Genomic DNA, 15688 nt, shown 5'->3' with positions numbered 1-15688 from the left:
TGTGCTTTCTCAACGTTTGGTGATCATTTTCACTTCTCTGGCACGTTTATATTATTATTATTATTATTATTATTATTATTATTATTATTAGTATTATTATTATTATTATTATTATAAAATACCAATGGGACAAAATTTACCAGGGGCTTGAACCTAATCTATGTAAGTGGGAATTTTTAAAACTAGTTTTCCAAGTATTCTAGATTAAGTATAAACAAGTAATATATGTTATTAATTTTTTGGGATTAAAAAAAAAACATCGGTTGTGAAAGGGTAAACAAAATCAACCCTCATTTACTGCCGTCAAACATGCAAACAAGGACAATTACAATTTCAACACAATTTTGGTTTCTGATTTGGAATTATTTTGAAGAGTGGGTAATATGTTTGGTAGGCCTTAAGAAAAATGAGTCATAGTTTTGTCCACGTCAATTTTATTGGAATTGATTGTAATCCCGGACCAATTCTGGGAAAGACATTTTGTCTGAATAATAATTGCGTCATATTCCTTACGCAAACTATTCTAACATTATAAATAATGGGCTCCTTTTTCTGTCGAAGGGTTTGGGGGGGACGTATAAATGAAAATTGAGGTGTTGCACGATAGTTTATACAATATTTAATTCATTGTGGCATTTAAACAAGTTATACAAGCTATAAGTGGCAATTTTTTTGCATAAAATTTAATAAATTGACGTTACGTTTCACACAATTCAAAACGTTTAAAAGTTTTTTTTCCAACTTGTAACAAATGTTAGCACTGTGCTCTTTTGCAGTACACACCATAATATAATTTGGTTCAGCTGAAGACTGATGGCAGAGTAAAAGGCCTCTCACAGGTCACCATGGAAACGCTTAATTACTGAGAGAACAGTGAGGTTCTGCTGCTGGAATAGTGAAAGAATAAGAATTATCTTACTTCTTGTGGCTGGGAATTAGCATGATTTTGGCAAGTTGTTTTTGAATGATGACTGATGGGATAATAGAATGACTGCTTGCCAAAGAAAAAAATGGTGTTTTTAAGACATTCTCCAGATTATATTCCTCCAGTTGTATATAATATGAATCTGATTATTCCTAGAATACCTGATTCTCTGCCTTTACACTATAAATGTAATCCAGAGGTTTTCTTTAACGCCAATCAACACGTTCCTAACTGGAAATAAAATACTGACGCCAATCCTCCGCCTGGGGGCACTCTGTATCTTCACAAGAATAGCAATGCGCCACACGTCAAGTCAATCAAAAATTGTAAAGCACTTAATATGTATGGCTTTTCAAATGATAAATGCTCATGCGTCATAGATTTTAATTTATTCCTCCATTTTTCTCCAAGAGGGAGAGCCTATGTAATACACACAGCAAAAATATCAGTCTGTTTTGAAGCTGAATTGAAGAGTGACAGGAGAATGTGCGAGTAGGTGTGCATGAGCAACACTTCTCAATGAACAAGGAGCAAAGCGGTACTGCACAAGTGTTTCCAGCCAACATCCTCTGCATAGGAAGCAGGCAAATGACAAAGACGTGTCGCTGGCTTCAATGAGGTTCTGGAAAGCAGCTCAGCATCGACATCAAAGGCCATTACATTCGAAGAAAGCCACAGCTTTTCCCCGCTAAATTGATCCATCGGCTTGTGCTGACTCCCTACTTGAGTCTGGTATGACTAAGGATGACAGGCGTTTTGGAGGAGTTATTGCAAAAGGGGCAAAACTGACTGTGAATTGGTGTGCATGCATGTGTTTTGGGTTGTTGTTGAAATCCTGCAGGAAAATAGAGAACATTTGCTCACTGAGACAGAAATGATGAAGAAATCCTCCCGACAGCGTTCCTATTTTGTATTGGGTTAGAATCGCCGGGTGCTAAATTTCAGAGTGAGAATTGCAGGATATTATTTTCAATGATGGTCCTGAAATGCAAACGGATGTTGAATAATTATTCTATGCAATTATGACACAACTCACTGGGGTCGGTCTACAGAAATAGATGAGCCTGCTGTCTGCGTTTCAGCAAGAAAGCGACACAGCACCAGGAGAGAAAAAAAAATGTAACTGTTGTCATAGGAACACATCCAGGCCCTCAAATGCTGAATGCCAAACGCTGGTTTATAATTAAACAGATGACAAACTTTGTATTCGGAATAATATTCATTGTACCTTTCCGCAGCAAAGAAATAGAAATCCGTGACTTTAATGATTAAACATGCAAGAGGTGTGTGCTATGATGGGTAGAGAAAAAAACTCAACTTGGCTGACGTGTTTTTTAAAAGTTGATGAATTTGCTTTGTTTAGCTGTCGAAAATCGTCCATGTGTTAAGTCTATGTCCATCAGTATGTTTGCAAAAACATACATTTAAAATAAAACTAAATGAACACAAATATATATATATATATATATATATATATATATATATATATATATATATATATATATATATATATATATATATATATATATATATATATATATATATATATATATATATATATTAGCATCCATATTAGCACTAAAATAACACCCTGGGAGAAATTTTACACAACTGTTTTGTAGGATTGTTCCTATTTTTTTATACAAAGACACACAAACATGATTTGTTGAGGCTCATGAACGAGTTTGCATGAATAACAGAGTAATGCGATAGCTACACATGCTTTTATGTTGCAGGGAGGGAAACTATTTGCCACTTTGATTCTAACAAAATAAACTCCTGCAGTAATGTTGACTCAGGGCATGTGGGCTGAAAGGATTAAAAAAAAAATAAACAAGTCCAGATTTATCCTGTTTAGAAAAAAAAGAAAAGAACACAAATATGTGGCAGATCAAAATTGCCCGCTGAGAGATCGAGTGAAGGGGGAACAGGAAGCAGTGGGACGCTGCTGGAGACATGATGTAGTGCAATGGGCTCACCGGTTCATAGCGTTACCGCCTGCGGTGACACACACCTGGCTGTTGGACTACTTTCATTTGCAAAGCTCCCTTGAATACATGAAGTGCTTTGTGTGTGTGTTGCCAATGTGCAATATCTGACTGGCAAGGATAGTCAATTCTGATGGTTACATACATACAAAAAATTCCAACTTGATATCCATACACAGGAAAATACTCAATTCTTGAGCTTTAACACTTTCACTACAGATTCTACAGAAAAAAAATAAAACTTAGGACATATATTACTTGTTTATAAGTCTAGGATACTTGAAAAATTAGTTAAAACATTTCCACTTTAATTTCCACCAAGAAATACCACTGGGACTGTATATCTCATAGGCCAAAATACTTGTACAAAAATTCATCCAGAGAAGTGAAAATGATGACCAAACACCTACAATACATAATCCATAGTAACACACATACGCAGCACATATTAATATATTCGTCAAAAGATAATTGAGCTCAAGTACTGCAAGTATTGATAGTTTTTATTATTTAATTTAATTGATGTATTTATGTTTCAAAGTATCTATACTTTTGACAACACTACATCATACTAATGATCAATTCTGACTAAAACCATTATTGGATTATTATTGTCATGTTTCTAATTCAAATCAGCTGTAAAGGTTCTTCCTAAAAGTGCCAATACAAATATTAATAAAACACTTGACATTTTTCCCAGAAAGAGCGTATCGAATTGTTTGTAAACTTGACCTTTTGTCTGTGTCGAATGCTGACATTATCAACCTCATAATGCACTTACACTTTATGGACACGACTCCTAATCAATTAAATAATCAATCAGGTCGGCCCAAACCTCTTAGCTTCCCGCTTTAATCCCTTTGCAGCAGTAATCTTAAAAAGACATTTAAGAAATCTTTTGTTCATTTACTTTGATGAATTTCTTTAGTATTTTGCATTCCTCTTGATTGTCTATGCACATTCCTGTTTGACCACACCAGATTATTGCTAATATAACCAGCAATAATAACAATAATTATTAAAAATGTTATCCTATTTTGTAATATCTGTATGTACACTGATAAACTGTAGCTTCAATCTTCGCTTGTTGTGGTATGGGACATTTTAATGTTGCTCATACATTCAAAAATGTGCTCCACAAATAGAAACTGATGTCGTTTCACGTTGGGTGGGTATAAATACAAAATATATTATAGAATCGGGACAAATATGTGATAAGGTTTATTGTTAAAATATACATTTCCAGCTATATATTTATTCATTTTTGTCTATGTATGGATTTATCTATCTGTACCAATTTGTCCAAAACAAAACCATAAAATTGAAATTGCCAGATTTTATTTTTTTTAAAATCAATAATAATGTACATAAGTTGATCTTGTCAGTGAAAAACGGATCATTTCAGCTGCGTTGTCATTTTAAATTGTGTGACAAATTACATTCTTTGCAGGCTTAGCCCAGAAATGCAAACATAATTTTAAAAGAATTTTACCCTAAATATAAAACCAAACATAAAAACCATCATGCCAGTCTTATATTAAAGACTTTAAGCATCACTTGTTTGTTTTTTTTCACGAGTCTTTTGAGCGGCACTAATTGTCACACATTGATAGTGAAAACGTACTTTTCTTGAAAACGTTTCAATCGTTCATTCTGTATTTCATTCTCTTTATTTGTTGACGCCACCAAAACTATCAAGTGCTGACATTTTAATTTGAAAAGGTCTCGTTTAATTCCCGCGTCGTTTTATTTAACAGTAACCCATTTAACATAGATTAAAAAGTCATTCAGTGCGGCCCTTTGTAGAAATGATTAGTGACAGCATTTCCGCTTACTGTCATGGGCAGACGGACCTGCCGTAATCTGCATTTTGAGCGGCGCCGAACCCCTGCCTCCGCCTCAATACGGCTGTCCCTTTTCAAAGCGCAAGTTGAAGGTTTATTGGACTTGGTGGCCTGTGATTGTGTTTTAATGAGAGAATGACTGCGGCGGGAAGATAAGGCACCCACTTTGGCCTGAGAAGTCCTTGGTGGGATTAGAAAAATCATCAAAAATGCCATGTCTTACAAAAAACACACACACAATAGGCCGCGACCGCTCCCGTGATCCTCCCTCCCTCTCGCTTGGCATCGCTACATCCACAGACACGAGCAAGATAATTGACATTCCATTTCGATGGTCTGTTGCTTGTGAGGGATACGACGTTTCCTCCAATCGCTTTGCGCTGTTTTACTGATTAGAGAAGGACGGTGAAGAAACGTCAATGATGGGATGAGGGCCATCAGTGTCAACGATGTGAAGGTGTGAACGGACCGTAAATAAAGAGGAAGCTGGATATATATGATGCATTAATGTAAAGTGGTGAGAATGGGAGCATAAAGAGCTTCAGGTGCTAACTTTGTTTGCTAGCAATTTGGTAATAAAGAGGATGAATATCACAAGGATACAACAGAAATTAAATATTTCTTGCGCCTGTACTGAGACTTTTGCTGTTCAAAGTTGTACAAGTTGTACTGTTGTACAAATGGCTGACTCATATGTTTTTATTTTTTTAGTATACTCTAAAGCAGTGGTTCTCAAAGTGGGGTAAATGAAATAATTTGGGTATTTGGGAACTGATTTACCTTATTATTTAACAGTTACAGATTTGTGCCTTGTTTGGCTAAGTCTTTGTTTTATGGCGCCACCTCTGGCCGCTGTTGGTAGTGCATTTTGAAGGACGGTGTGGCTTCAATTGGGAGCAGTTGCTGTCGGTGCGCATGCATTGTTCCTTCGGTTTGTGAGATCTGGCCAAAAAATGTGAAAACCCCTGCTCTAAAGCATCAACGTTTTACTAATAAAATAAACACTAGAATTTGTGGTCCATCGCAATTCATATCTCACTGACGGTGATTTGCATTTGGATTATTCAGATAACATGATGTTCTGCCATGAGTTGAGGAAGAGCATGGTCAGCTATATCACATAACACATGTAGCGTGGAATAGAAGATACAAAGTGTCCTCTCCACCTCCATCCCAGTCTGGTGCGGCAACTGCACGGCACAATACAAGGAAGGCTCTCCAGCATGTGCTCAAGTCCTCACAGCGTATCTGTAGAGCATCCTTACCCTCGCTGCAGGACATTTAGCACACCAGGCTTCTGCGGAGAACACGCAACATCATCAAGGACAAGACACACCCGCAAAGCGATCTGTTTGAAATGCTGCAGACGCAACAGGAGCCTGTTGGCCAGGACTGCCAGAAAATAAATCTCTTGAATCTTGAATTTACAAACTGTTTTGGGCAGGGCTGTCAAACTTATTTTTATCGTGGACCACATTGTAGTCTTACAGTAGTTTCTGTCTGAGTTCCTGTATGACAGTGAAGTTAAATAAATTTTAAGTGTGCTCGTCACACACTTCTTGGGTAACGTTTTCTAAATTATTCTCTGCTATCTTTTTAGGCTCACTTTGTATGAGAGCATTTATTAAGTTATCAAGACTATTACAAGTGAATATAAATCCATTTTTCTAACATGGCCATACAAAACATTTTAAGTCCGAATCACTTTTTAACGAAGATGAGAACGAGAAAACCTATTATGCACGTGGTTATCCTCGACACTTGAACGTGATGCAATTTTCCAGAGCTCCTACTGGATGATTACATTGGTAGGATAATCCCATTTAGGCAGACACCTACGAAGTCCAGGTAAATTGCTGCGTTGAAAAAAAAAAGATTGGTATATGACCTCCTCAAATAAGGGAGAGACATTCCAATCTCCCACCTGGCTTGCATGCCTAAACGTCCTATGCTAGATCTAATCTCTTTGTGCCTGCACAGGTTGAATTTGTTTTTTAATAAAACGCTTCCCTGTTAACACAGCATGCGCCACGGAGAGCCAAATAGAAGCCGGTGATGTATTTCAAGGTGCAATGGAAGCGGGGTGAATAATATTGACACTGGTGGCAAAGAAGTCTCGCAAACAGGCATAATTACACACACCAAAGCACAAGATGCGCTCCTTCACACAAGGAAACCTGTTGTGAGAAAACCCTACCAGGCACACCGACACTCCCTCATTCGCAGCTCTTTAAATGCAATTTAAATCAGTCCGGCTAATCTGAAAGGCTTTGCCAGCGTTAATATGTGTGTACGTCGTGTTTATTTATTGAGGGAGAGAGAAATGAAGGGATGGAGCGATAAGTAGAGTGAGAGAGGGAGAACTCGCCTGTGCCGTCTCTCTTCGGGGAGAGGGGATTATGTTTCTCTGCTGTCATGTGTTCTGACATTCAGAATGTTATTAAACTTCAATAGGCCGAGCTCAGGGTTCACTGATTACTCTTATTATGGCAGACTCCATTATTCAGCTTTCGCATGTTAGCCGCGTTGCATTTTTTTTGCCTAAATCACAATCACGCTTGCCGCACTGAAGCATACCTGGAACGTATGCATCGATTCGTATTTCGCAAGTCTGGATGCCCTCATGTTGAAGACCCGTTTTGATAAATGTATTAGAGGAATGCGTCATTGCTGCAGTGAAAACATTTGGGGGAAATACACCTGCCTTGGCAGGTTTGATTTGTGTGCCTACTAAATATGCATATGGAGCTTCCAGGAATAGGCTAAGTAATGGCGTTGAAATGTTTCTATTGTGATGTGATTGTATTTTAAGTGAGCGATGACTGGAGCGAACAAAGACGCGGAGTACGGCCCACACACCATCCCCGATTGCAACCGAGTGATATACCGAACCGCATATGTATTAGTGACGGTCTAAATTGAATTTCACAAAGTAGAGGGCATATCCCCCTCCGATTTTTGGGCCTGTCTACCATTCTGGCCGCTCCACGCAGGGAAGCTCTCAAACTTTGATCATTGTTGAAAGTGGCCCTGCTCTATAATCCCCTCATCTATCATTCTGTCTGAGGTGATGTGGACTGCCATACATCTCTCCTCCACTCCCTTCCCTCCTTGGTTCTGTCTCGAGCTCGTGTTTACAACCTTCATCCATCTTCCCCTCGCGACATTGCCTGCCACCAACCGCCACGATGGACAGATGGGAAACAAAGGGAGAGAAGCGGCAAAATAGCTTTTCCATTCAAGAAGTTAAAATGTGACCGATAAAATTAGGGGACAGCCCATTTATAAAAAGGCTCATCCTCAAAAACAGTAACGGGGCCTATAAAGTTTCAAGTGTATAATTAATTAGCCACTATAATCTAATACATTTTCATTTACAGAGCAATATAACCGGATTACTCTTTATATATTAGCAGTTAATAGTGACAAGTGCAGATTGGAACGGTAGGCCTCTGTGTGTATTGAGCGCTGGAGCAGTATTTAAGGCTGTGATGCCCACAGCTCTGCTAACAAATGTCTCCCTGCACTGTGTAGATGGCAATTTATTGCCATTTAGTGTCTGGCAAGTGTCTTGCTCAAGGACATCCTAACGCGGGTTACCCCTGGGTAAGAATTCAGATTCCTAAAACCAATTCAGATCACGAAGAGTTGATTCAATTCAGGATTATGTCGAATCTGGACTCGATTAAGAATTTTGCTCACTATACCAATTTACTTGAATATGGAAGACTTTCTCAGAAGAACCGATGTTGCAAATACAGTGGACCCCCGGTTTACGACGTCCCGGCCTTACGTTTTTTTCACCTTACGACACTGACTTATACAGTAATTAATCCTTTTTTGCGGTTAATAGGGACCAGCACCCCCCACTATAAGTGAAAAACCGAAAGTAGCTTCACCCTCCCACCAGAAGTCGTAATCTGCACGCATTGGTCGATTGTCGTGCCGGGGGCCAATCACGAGCCCATCTCCCTCATGAATCTCACACATGCCTATTTGGTAGACACAAAGGAAAAACAGGACAAGAGTGCCTGTCTCCCTCATGAAACTTGTATGCTTGTTAAGCAGACGAGGGAGACAAGGACAGAGCAGCGCTGCAGTGGCGTGTTATAAATCTCTTACCTAGATTTTGTAATACATTGGAATTTCAAGTGTAATCTCTGATTGTTAACATGTTTGGTCAGCTACAGGCTTTACTCTAATTAGCGCCGCTAATAGAACGGCGGCTGTTTGTGAGAATACAGCCAAAGCGACGGGAAGGGAGGACAGTAATGTACAGTTACCGTCTAAGGTTTAATGGAAAAAAAAAACATGCAAACTACAAAGATGCTCCAACAGAGATTCCATGACTTCAAAAATGTAGCCGCTGGTATTTCCACATGAACCAGTCTCACCTTAGTGCTTTGTGATTGCTGTTATCTGCACATCTAGCCTGAATTTTTTCTCTCAGCTCCTAAGGGAAAAAGCCCTAAGGGTGGATGCTGAATGAGGTCTCACACTTGCATCTTGGCTAAAATGTGTAAGTACTGAATGTTGTGCGTGGGTGAGTTCACTTGTGCTTATACCATGTAAACATTCATGCAATTGCACGTATCAGTTTTGAGGGCACAATTTGAAGATCTAGTGATATACATCGAAAATGAGACGAAACAAGACTGCTTCCAAAACGCCACTGTGTTGTATTACTATAATCTTTTCAATATCATCTGTTAGATCCCAATAGTGAAAAGTTTAATTTTATAGTAATGCAGTAGACAGTGGCAGAACACTCATCTAATTTAAAAAAAAAAAATCCATGCACATTAACATCAAGCTATCAGAGCAGCAGTATATATGGCAAACATACATGAATAATAAATACCATATATGGAGATGTTGATGGCAACCTACATACGCAATGAATTAATGGAGCAACAGCAGCATTGTCAGGAGCATTGTGGGCTGCAAAAACAACAAAAACAAGAAGAGCTGAAACAACCGTTGCACAATTGAATAGAGAAACCATAATTCCAGTTTGAAGGAAATTAAATCAATCATACAATCAACCATGCATAAATGAACAGAAACATACGAATGAAAACCCATATTGGATTGCACTGGATTAGATTGGCATCATCATTGCGATGACTAGGGCTGAACAATTAATTGCATTTGCGTTATAATCGCGTAGTGATAAAATGCAATATCCTAACCATAAAAGCGGCAATTTAAATGTTTTATGCTAGCGGGAAGGAGTGAAGGGGAGGAGGGAGGGGCAGACAAGGGTATCAGGCAGACACTGATTCTTCTGACTAAACCGCACATTGCTGATCAGACATTTGCAGGAGCCCCACCCCCTTTTTGTCTTCGTCGGGTCATTTTTTCATTATATATCTGGCGACAGTATTCAGCCCTAGGAAAATGTGTGATTAGTCATGATTAATCACACATCAGACATATGATTAACTCGATTAATTTGTTTCATTGCATTACAGCGCCACTTTTATTATAAGTGGAAAATGAAGTTTCTGTCCTCGTGACTCAACTCGACTCCTGCGATAGACTTGAAGGAAAACTTATTTTAAACCATAAATTGCTTTGTTTTTACTAATTTGACTACCTACGATGGATGTACCTACGATGGATGTCTTATCAAGATAATGTATCCATCCAGTTGAAATCTCTCCATCTCATTTTGTTGAGGAGGATGCAACTGAGATAATCTTCCTTTGGACTTCACTCTTGATGAGCTACTCATCAATCACAGGGGCAATGCAAACTTATCGTATTTTCCGCACCGGATTATAAAGCTCACCCTCAATTAATGACATATTTTAAAACTTTTTCCATATATAAGGCGCACTGGATTATAAGGCGCACCCTCAATTAATGACATATTTTAAAACATTTTCAATCACAATATAGTAATACTCAAAGTAATACCAATAATAACTCAATGGCATAATAACTCAATGTCAATATGAGAAACCTTGTTCAACTGTAAACACAAAAAAAACAGGTAAAACTTGCTTTATCAGTTCATTCCCTATCTACGAATCCCAATCTCAACATGGATCCATATATAAGGCGCACCTGATTATAAGGCGCACCATCAGCTTTTTAAAAAAAATTAAGGCTTTTTGGTGCGCCTTATAGTGCGGAAAATACGGTAGTCTATTTCTCTCACTTGAAATCTTGGATTTGCGATATGCAGTGAGTGCTCAGTTAAGATGAACTATATTATGATTAGTGGTTGCGACACTTATTTCTCGTAGCGTTTGATACGTTCACATATTACAATAGTAGATTTATATGAAGGTGCAGTAGTTCATCTTTATTACTATGATGAGGACCATTAAATAAATCTCTCATTTTTCGCCCCGGAGCTGCCTTGCCGTTGTCATTTTTTTTTTCTTCTGTCAGACAGAATGTCACTGATTATTTTTTTGGATCAGTGCATCCTTTCTGAGCCAGACACATAACCACACTACAGCTAATATCTAATATATTGTTTGCTCAAAACAGGAGGCATATAGTGTATGAGGATGACTGAAATAACACATTTGTCCATGAACAAATAAACAGACTTTATTCCTTTATTCTGTTACAAAAGCACAATGATTTCCTTCCAGGACACTTTGGCTGGAAAAAAATATTTCTCCAATCTCCCCTCCCCTCTTTTGATGAATTAACAATTTTTGTTGATTCTTAGCCATTCTGTCATTAAATAAAACAAAGGAAAAATAGCAACAATGTTTTTAAGACTGAGCCGTGAATAGATTCTAAGAAGAAAATACCGTGAGAAACAAAAACAACATGGAAATCTTTCAAATGGTTTTAAATTACTTACACTTAAAAATACAAACAAGAAATATTTTTAAACCTCAACAATAAAATCAAAAATAAACCCCAAACTGGATTCAACAGATTTTTTTTTTTTCCACACCGGCTTTTTTTTTTTTTTTTCTTCACCATTCAAAGTGTAAAAACAGACAGCCCAACATTCCTCTATAATACAAACATTGAGTGTATTTTTTTATTGATATATATATGTATTTTTTTATTTTTTATAAATCTGTAATGGCATATAAAACCTCTCTGAATGTGAAGCCTCCACTGAGGAGTGCTGAGTTGCGTCCTAAGTAATACAACAGCACAATAAGACAGAAGTAAATTATGCACACGGTTTAGTTACACAGGGGCATGATCGCAATGCAAACATTTGGGAGAGAAAACTGTTTTTATATACATAATTGTTGCTGATATGTATGATTTTGGTCAACTCTTCCTATTTATTATCAACAGTAAGTAATTTGAGATGTGTGAAATTTGGTACCATAGTTTGCAAAGCAGAAATGGAAGAATCAAACAGACGTTTTGAGGAAGAAGCGGTGATAAAAGGATGGGGGTACTGAGACGTCCAATGAGACATGTCGCCACGACCTTCTAGTCACCTTCTGGTAAAATCGCAGCTTTAGCTAGGAACAATTTGCAATTGCACAATGTATTCCAGGGCAAGTGTGGTGATAAATGACTGTAATTTCATGTTTTCGTATTCCTCGCCTTGGCTATCATCGACTTTTTCTGAAATTCCACTGCAGGAAGTGTCCAAGGGAGGACATGAGATAAGGGGACTGAAAAATATCGAAAATTTCTCGATTGAAAATGTAATAACGATAAATGGCTTAAAATCATTGCATATCCAAACAATGTTTCGCCTTCGTGGCAATTTCTACCGCACAATCAAAAAGTGATCATTTTAAAATATCCAACTGTCGTGAAAGCCTAGCACATTGGAACTTTTTTCATGTGTAATTTGACTTTCGACCTTTAGTAATACAGTGATCCCTCACTACTTTGCATTTTAATTTTTGATGAAAAAACAAAACGAGAGATGTGCTGTGAAGGTTCCCTGCATGCCAGGCGAGTTAACTATGAATGCACTTGCCACGGGCACTTCTCAAATGTTGAATGACTGTAGTGCACATACTTAATTAAATCTTAAATTATTAACCTTCATACAGTAACTGTACTGTTGTACTGTCACAACTCCTGCCCTCATTGGTCGTGCAGTCAATCACGTGTCTTGTAGGGGTGTCCGTCTCCCTCATGAAACTCAGAAACGCTTCTTAGAGACTGGTCATCTCTTAACTTAGATTTCTTTTGTAATACATTGGAATTTCAAGTGTAAACTCTGATTATTATCACGTTTGGTCCACTACTTTGTGGGTTTTTCACTTCATTCGGGGCGTTCCGGTTCATGAAAAATGAGGGATTGCTGTACTCGTCAATGTGCAAATTGACATTTTCGGATAGTGACATTTACATAAAGAAATCAACAACAAAAACCTTAAAATCTTGAACTTTGTTTTGTACAAAATTCTCATCACATGGTAATTTGCTAATTGCGGTAGATGAATCTGGCAAATGGAAGCACACAGAAAAAAAAAACATTTTTTTGCGATTTATTTCACTTTCAAACTGTTCTTAAAGTAAACAGGAATGGGATTTTCGTTTTTTATTATTAAATCATGGAAGTCCATAGAATTTTTTTGTACTTTTCATTAAATAATTTCAAAGCGGGCTATTGGCTTGAGTCACTCTTAGGAAAATGTGTTCAAATATAGTCCCTTGAAATAGCATTTATACATCTTGAACCTTCTCATATGTTTACACCTTACAACCATAAACTTCAATGTTTTCTTCCATTGAGATTTCAAATATGCAACACATAATTGTGAAGTGGTACAAAGTTTTCCAGCGTTTTGGTGTGCATTTGTATTTTGCCCCCTTTTCTCTGCAAAATCACAAGTCTATTGAGCATGTATATTTTTTACTCTAAATCTGCAAATCTGACTTTATATTTCGGGTAATTGCCTTGCTAGAAGTCGATTCTTCTTTCCAATATCTTGCACAGCCTCCAATAAATTTTAATTTAGAACTTTCCTTCAACTCTGAGCAGATTACCTAACGTTGCTAAAAAAAGCAACTGACCAGAATATTGCCACCACCATGTTTCACATTTGTGCTGTGATGAGCAGTGTTAGTTTTTTGAGTCACCTTGCACTTTGCATCCAAAAAAAAAACAAACAAAAAAAACTTCTACAGATGGCGCACGCCTAAACACCAAGTCGAATATGGACTTGGCTTTAATCCACATTTGAATCCTGAAATGAGAGGAACGGGCTGAAGGATGACACGGAGTTGGCCTGCCTGCTGTTCGACAGGTGTGTAACAAAAACATGTTAGCCTGCTAATTTAGCAACATGCTAGGTTGACGCGTGACACACGGGTGACTCAGCAATTTAAAATGGGGGTCAAACTGCTTACAGTATAACAACACTGGGCAGTAGGCAAATCTATGCAGATAGGAAGCACGGGCCTGTGTTTACAAACATTCCTGAGGGGAAAGCGGCAAAGTTTTGACTTGTGTTAATCTATCACGTAAAATCTCAATTTAACAAATTCAAGTTTGTGATTGTAAGGTCACAAAATGTGAACGAGTTCAAGCATATGAACACTTTCCAAAGGCACTGAAGAATGACTTCCTCATTTATTAAAATGAGTCACTTTCAAAATCACATCAAACGCACCACAGACGACAGCGTATGGTCACTAATAGTCACTGTACTGCGCCAGTGTACCTTTTCCATCTCGAGGTTACTCTCTGAAAAGCACAAATAAGACAAGGCATGATGTGTTACATGAGGTGCAGCAGCAATGCATGTTTTTTGTAGCCTAGTCAAGTACTGTGGCAAACAGCATTAGACATTAATTGGGAGTGAATAAACTCACACTCTTTAGGATACATCAGTGCAAACTATATACAGTGGAGCCCCGGTTTACGATGTCCCCGCCTTACATTTTTTTCACCTTAAGACATGGCCCACGATTTTTTTTTTGGTCCTCTCTTTACGCCATTTCTTTTGCCTAACAACAACATCCAAGATGGCAGTTTATGTGCGCGACTCATCCAACATGGCGGTCAGTGTGCGCTCATATGAATCCTTAAGATACTGGTCGACTATCGGTTACGGGGTCATGAAAATTGCTGGTCTGCTATTGGTCGGCGCACGGGGTCACAAAGATGGCCGCTTAAAGACTTACCCTCGTTTTCAGAGTGCTTTCAATATGGTATTTATTGTGCATTGTCGTGCTTAATTCAAAATCTGAATTGGTTAGCTATGGCTCCCAAGATTGCGAGTGACGTTAAAGTACGAAGATGTTTTATACAGAAACGAAGCTGGAGATTATCAAGAAATATGAAAAAGACTAAGCTAGTTTAGCCTAGAGAATAAGGCCAAAACAAGCTTGTCACGTCGCTCAAAGGTAAATAAATCCTTGATGTATTTTGTATTTATAATGTTATTTAATTGTATACACGTAGCTCTTAGCATACTATTTTGATCCCAATTTTTAAAACCTATTTACAATTTTGATGTTTTTACCCGGGATTTTACACACATTAGCTAACTGACATGATTGCCCGCCATACGGCGAATTCGCATTACGATCCCAACCGCGGGCGGTTAATCTCGTAAACCGGGGGCCCACTGTACTTAAAATTATGCTACACAGAGCACTTGGTCCTCCAAACATATACATGGAAGTGTGAAAGAGTGCAGGCGAAAATGAAATTATTGTAGCAGTCACAAGTGTTTGTCTTCATCACCACATCAGTGCAAAAACACCCTCAGCCACCAGAAAGCATCTAGGTAGTACAGGGCCAGCAGAAGAGGTGAAAATATTGCACACAGACTAAAGTCAACAACTCCATTGCAATGGCACAACGCAGGTGGCACATTTAAGAATTATTTTTTTTTTGCCCCACAGAAAAGAACACGATTTAAAAAAATGCAAAACACACCCCGATTCGTTATTGCAGCACACTTCATTTTTTTTTCACTCTCTGCCCCCCCCCCCCCCCCCCCAAAATATCCACAGATTAAAAA

Source organism: Hippichthys cyanospilos, chromosome 13 (genome assembly GCF_059441005.1).
Source record: "Hippichthys cyanospilos isolate Australia breed blue-spotted pipefish chromosome 13, RoL_Hcya_1.0, whole genome shotgun sequence".
NCBI lineage: Eukaryota > Metazoa > Chordata > Actinopteri > Syngnathiformes > Syngnathidae > Hippichthys > Hippichthys cyanospilos.
The sequence above is the reverse complement of the archived record's forward strand: the minus strand, read 5'-3'. Positions refer to the sequence as shown.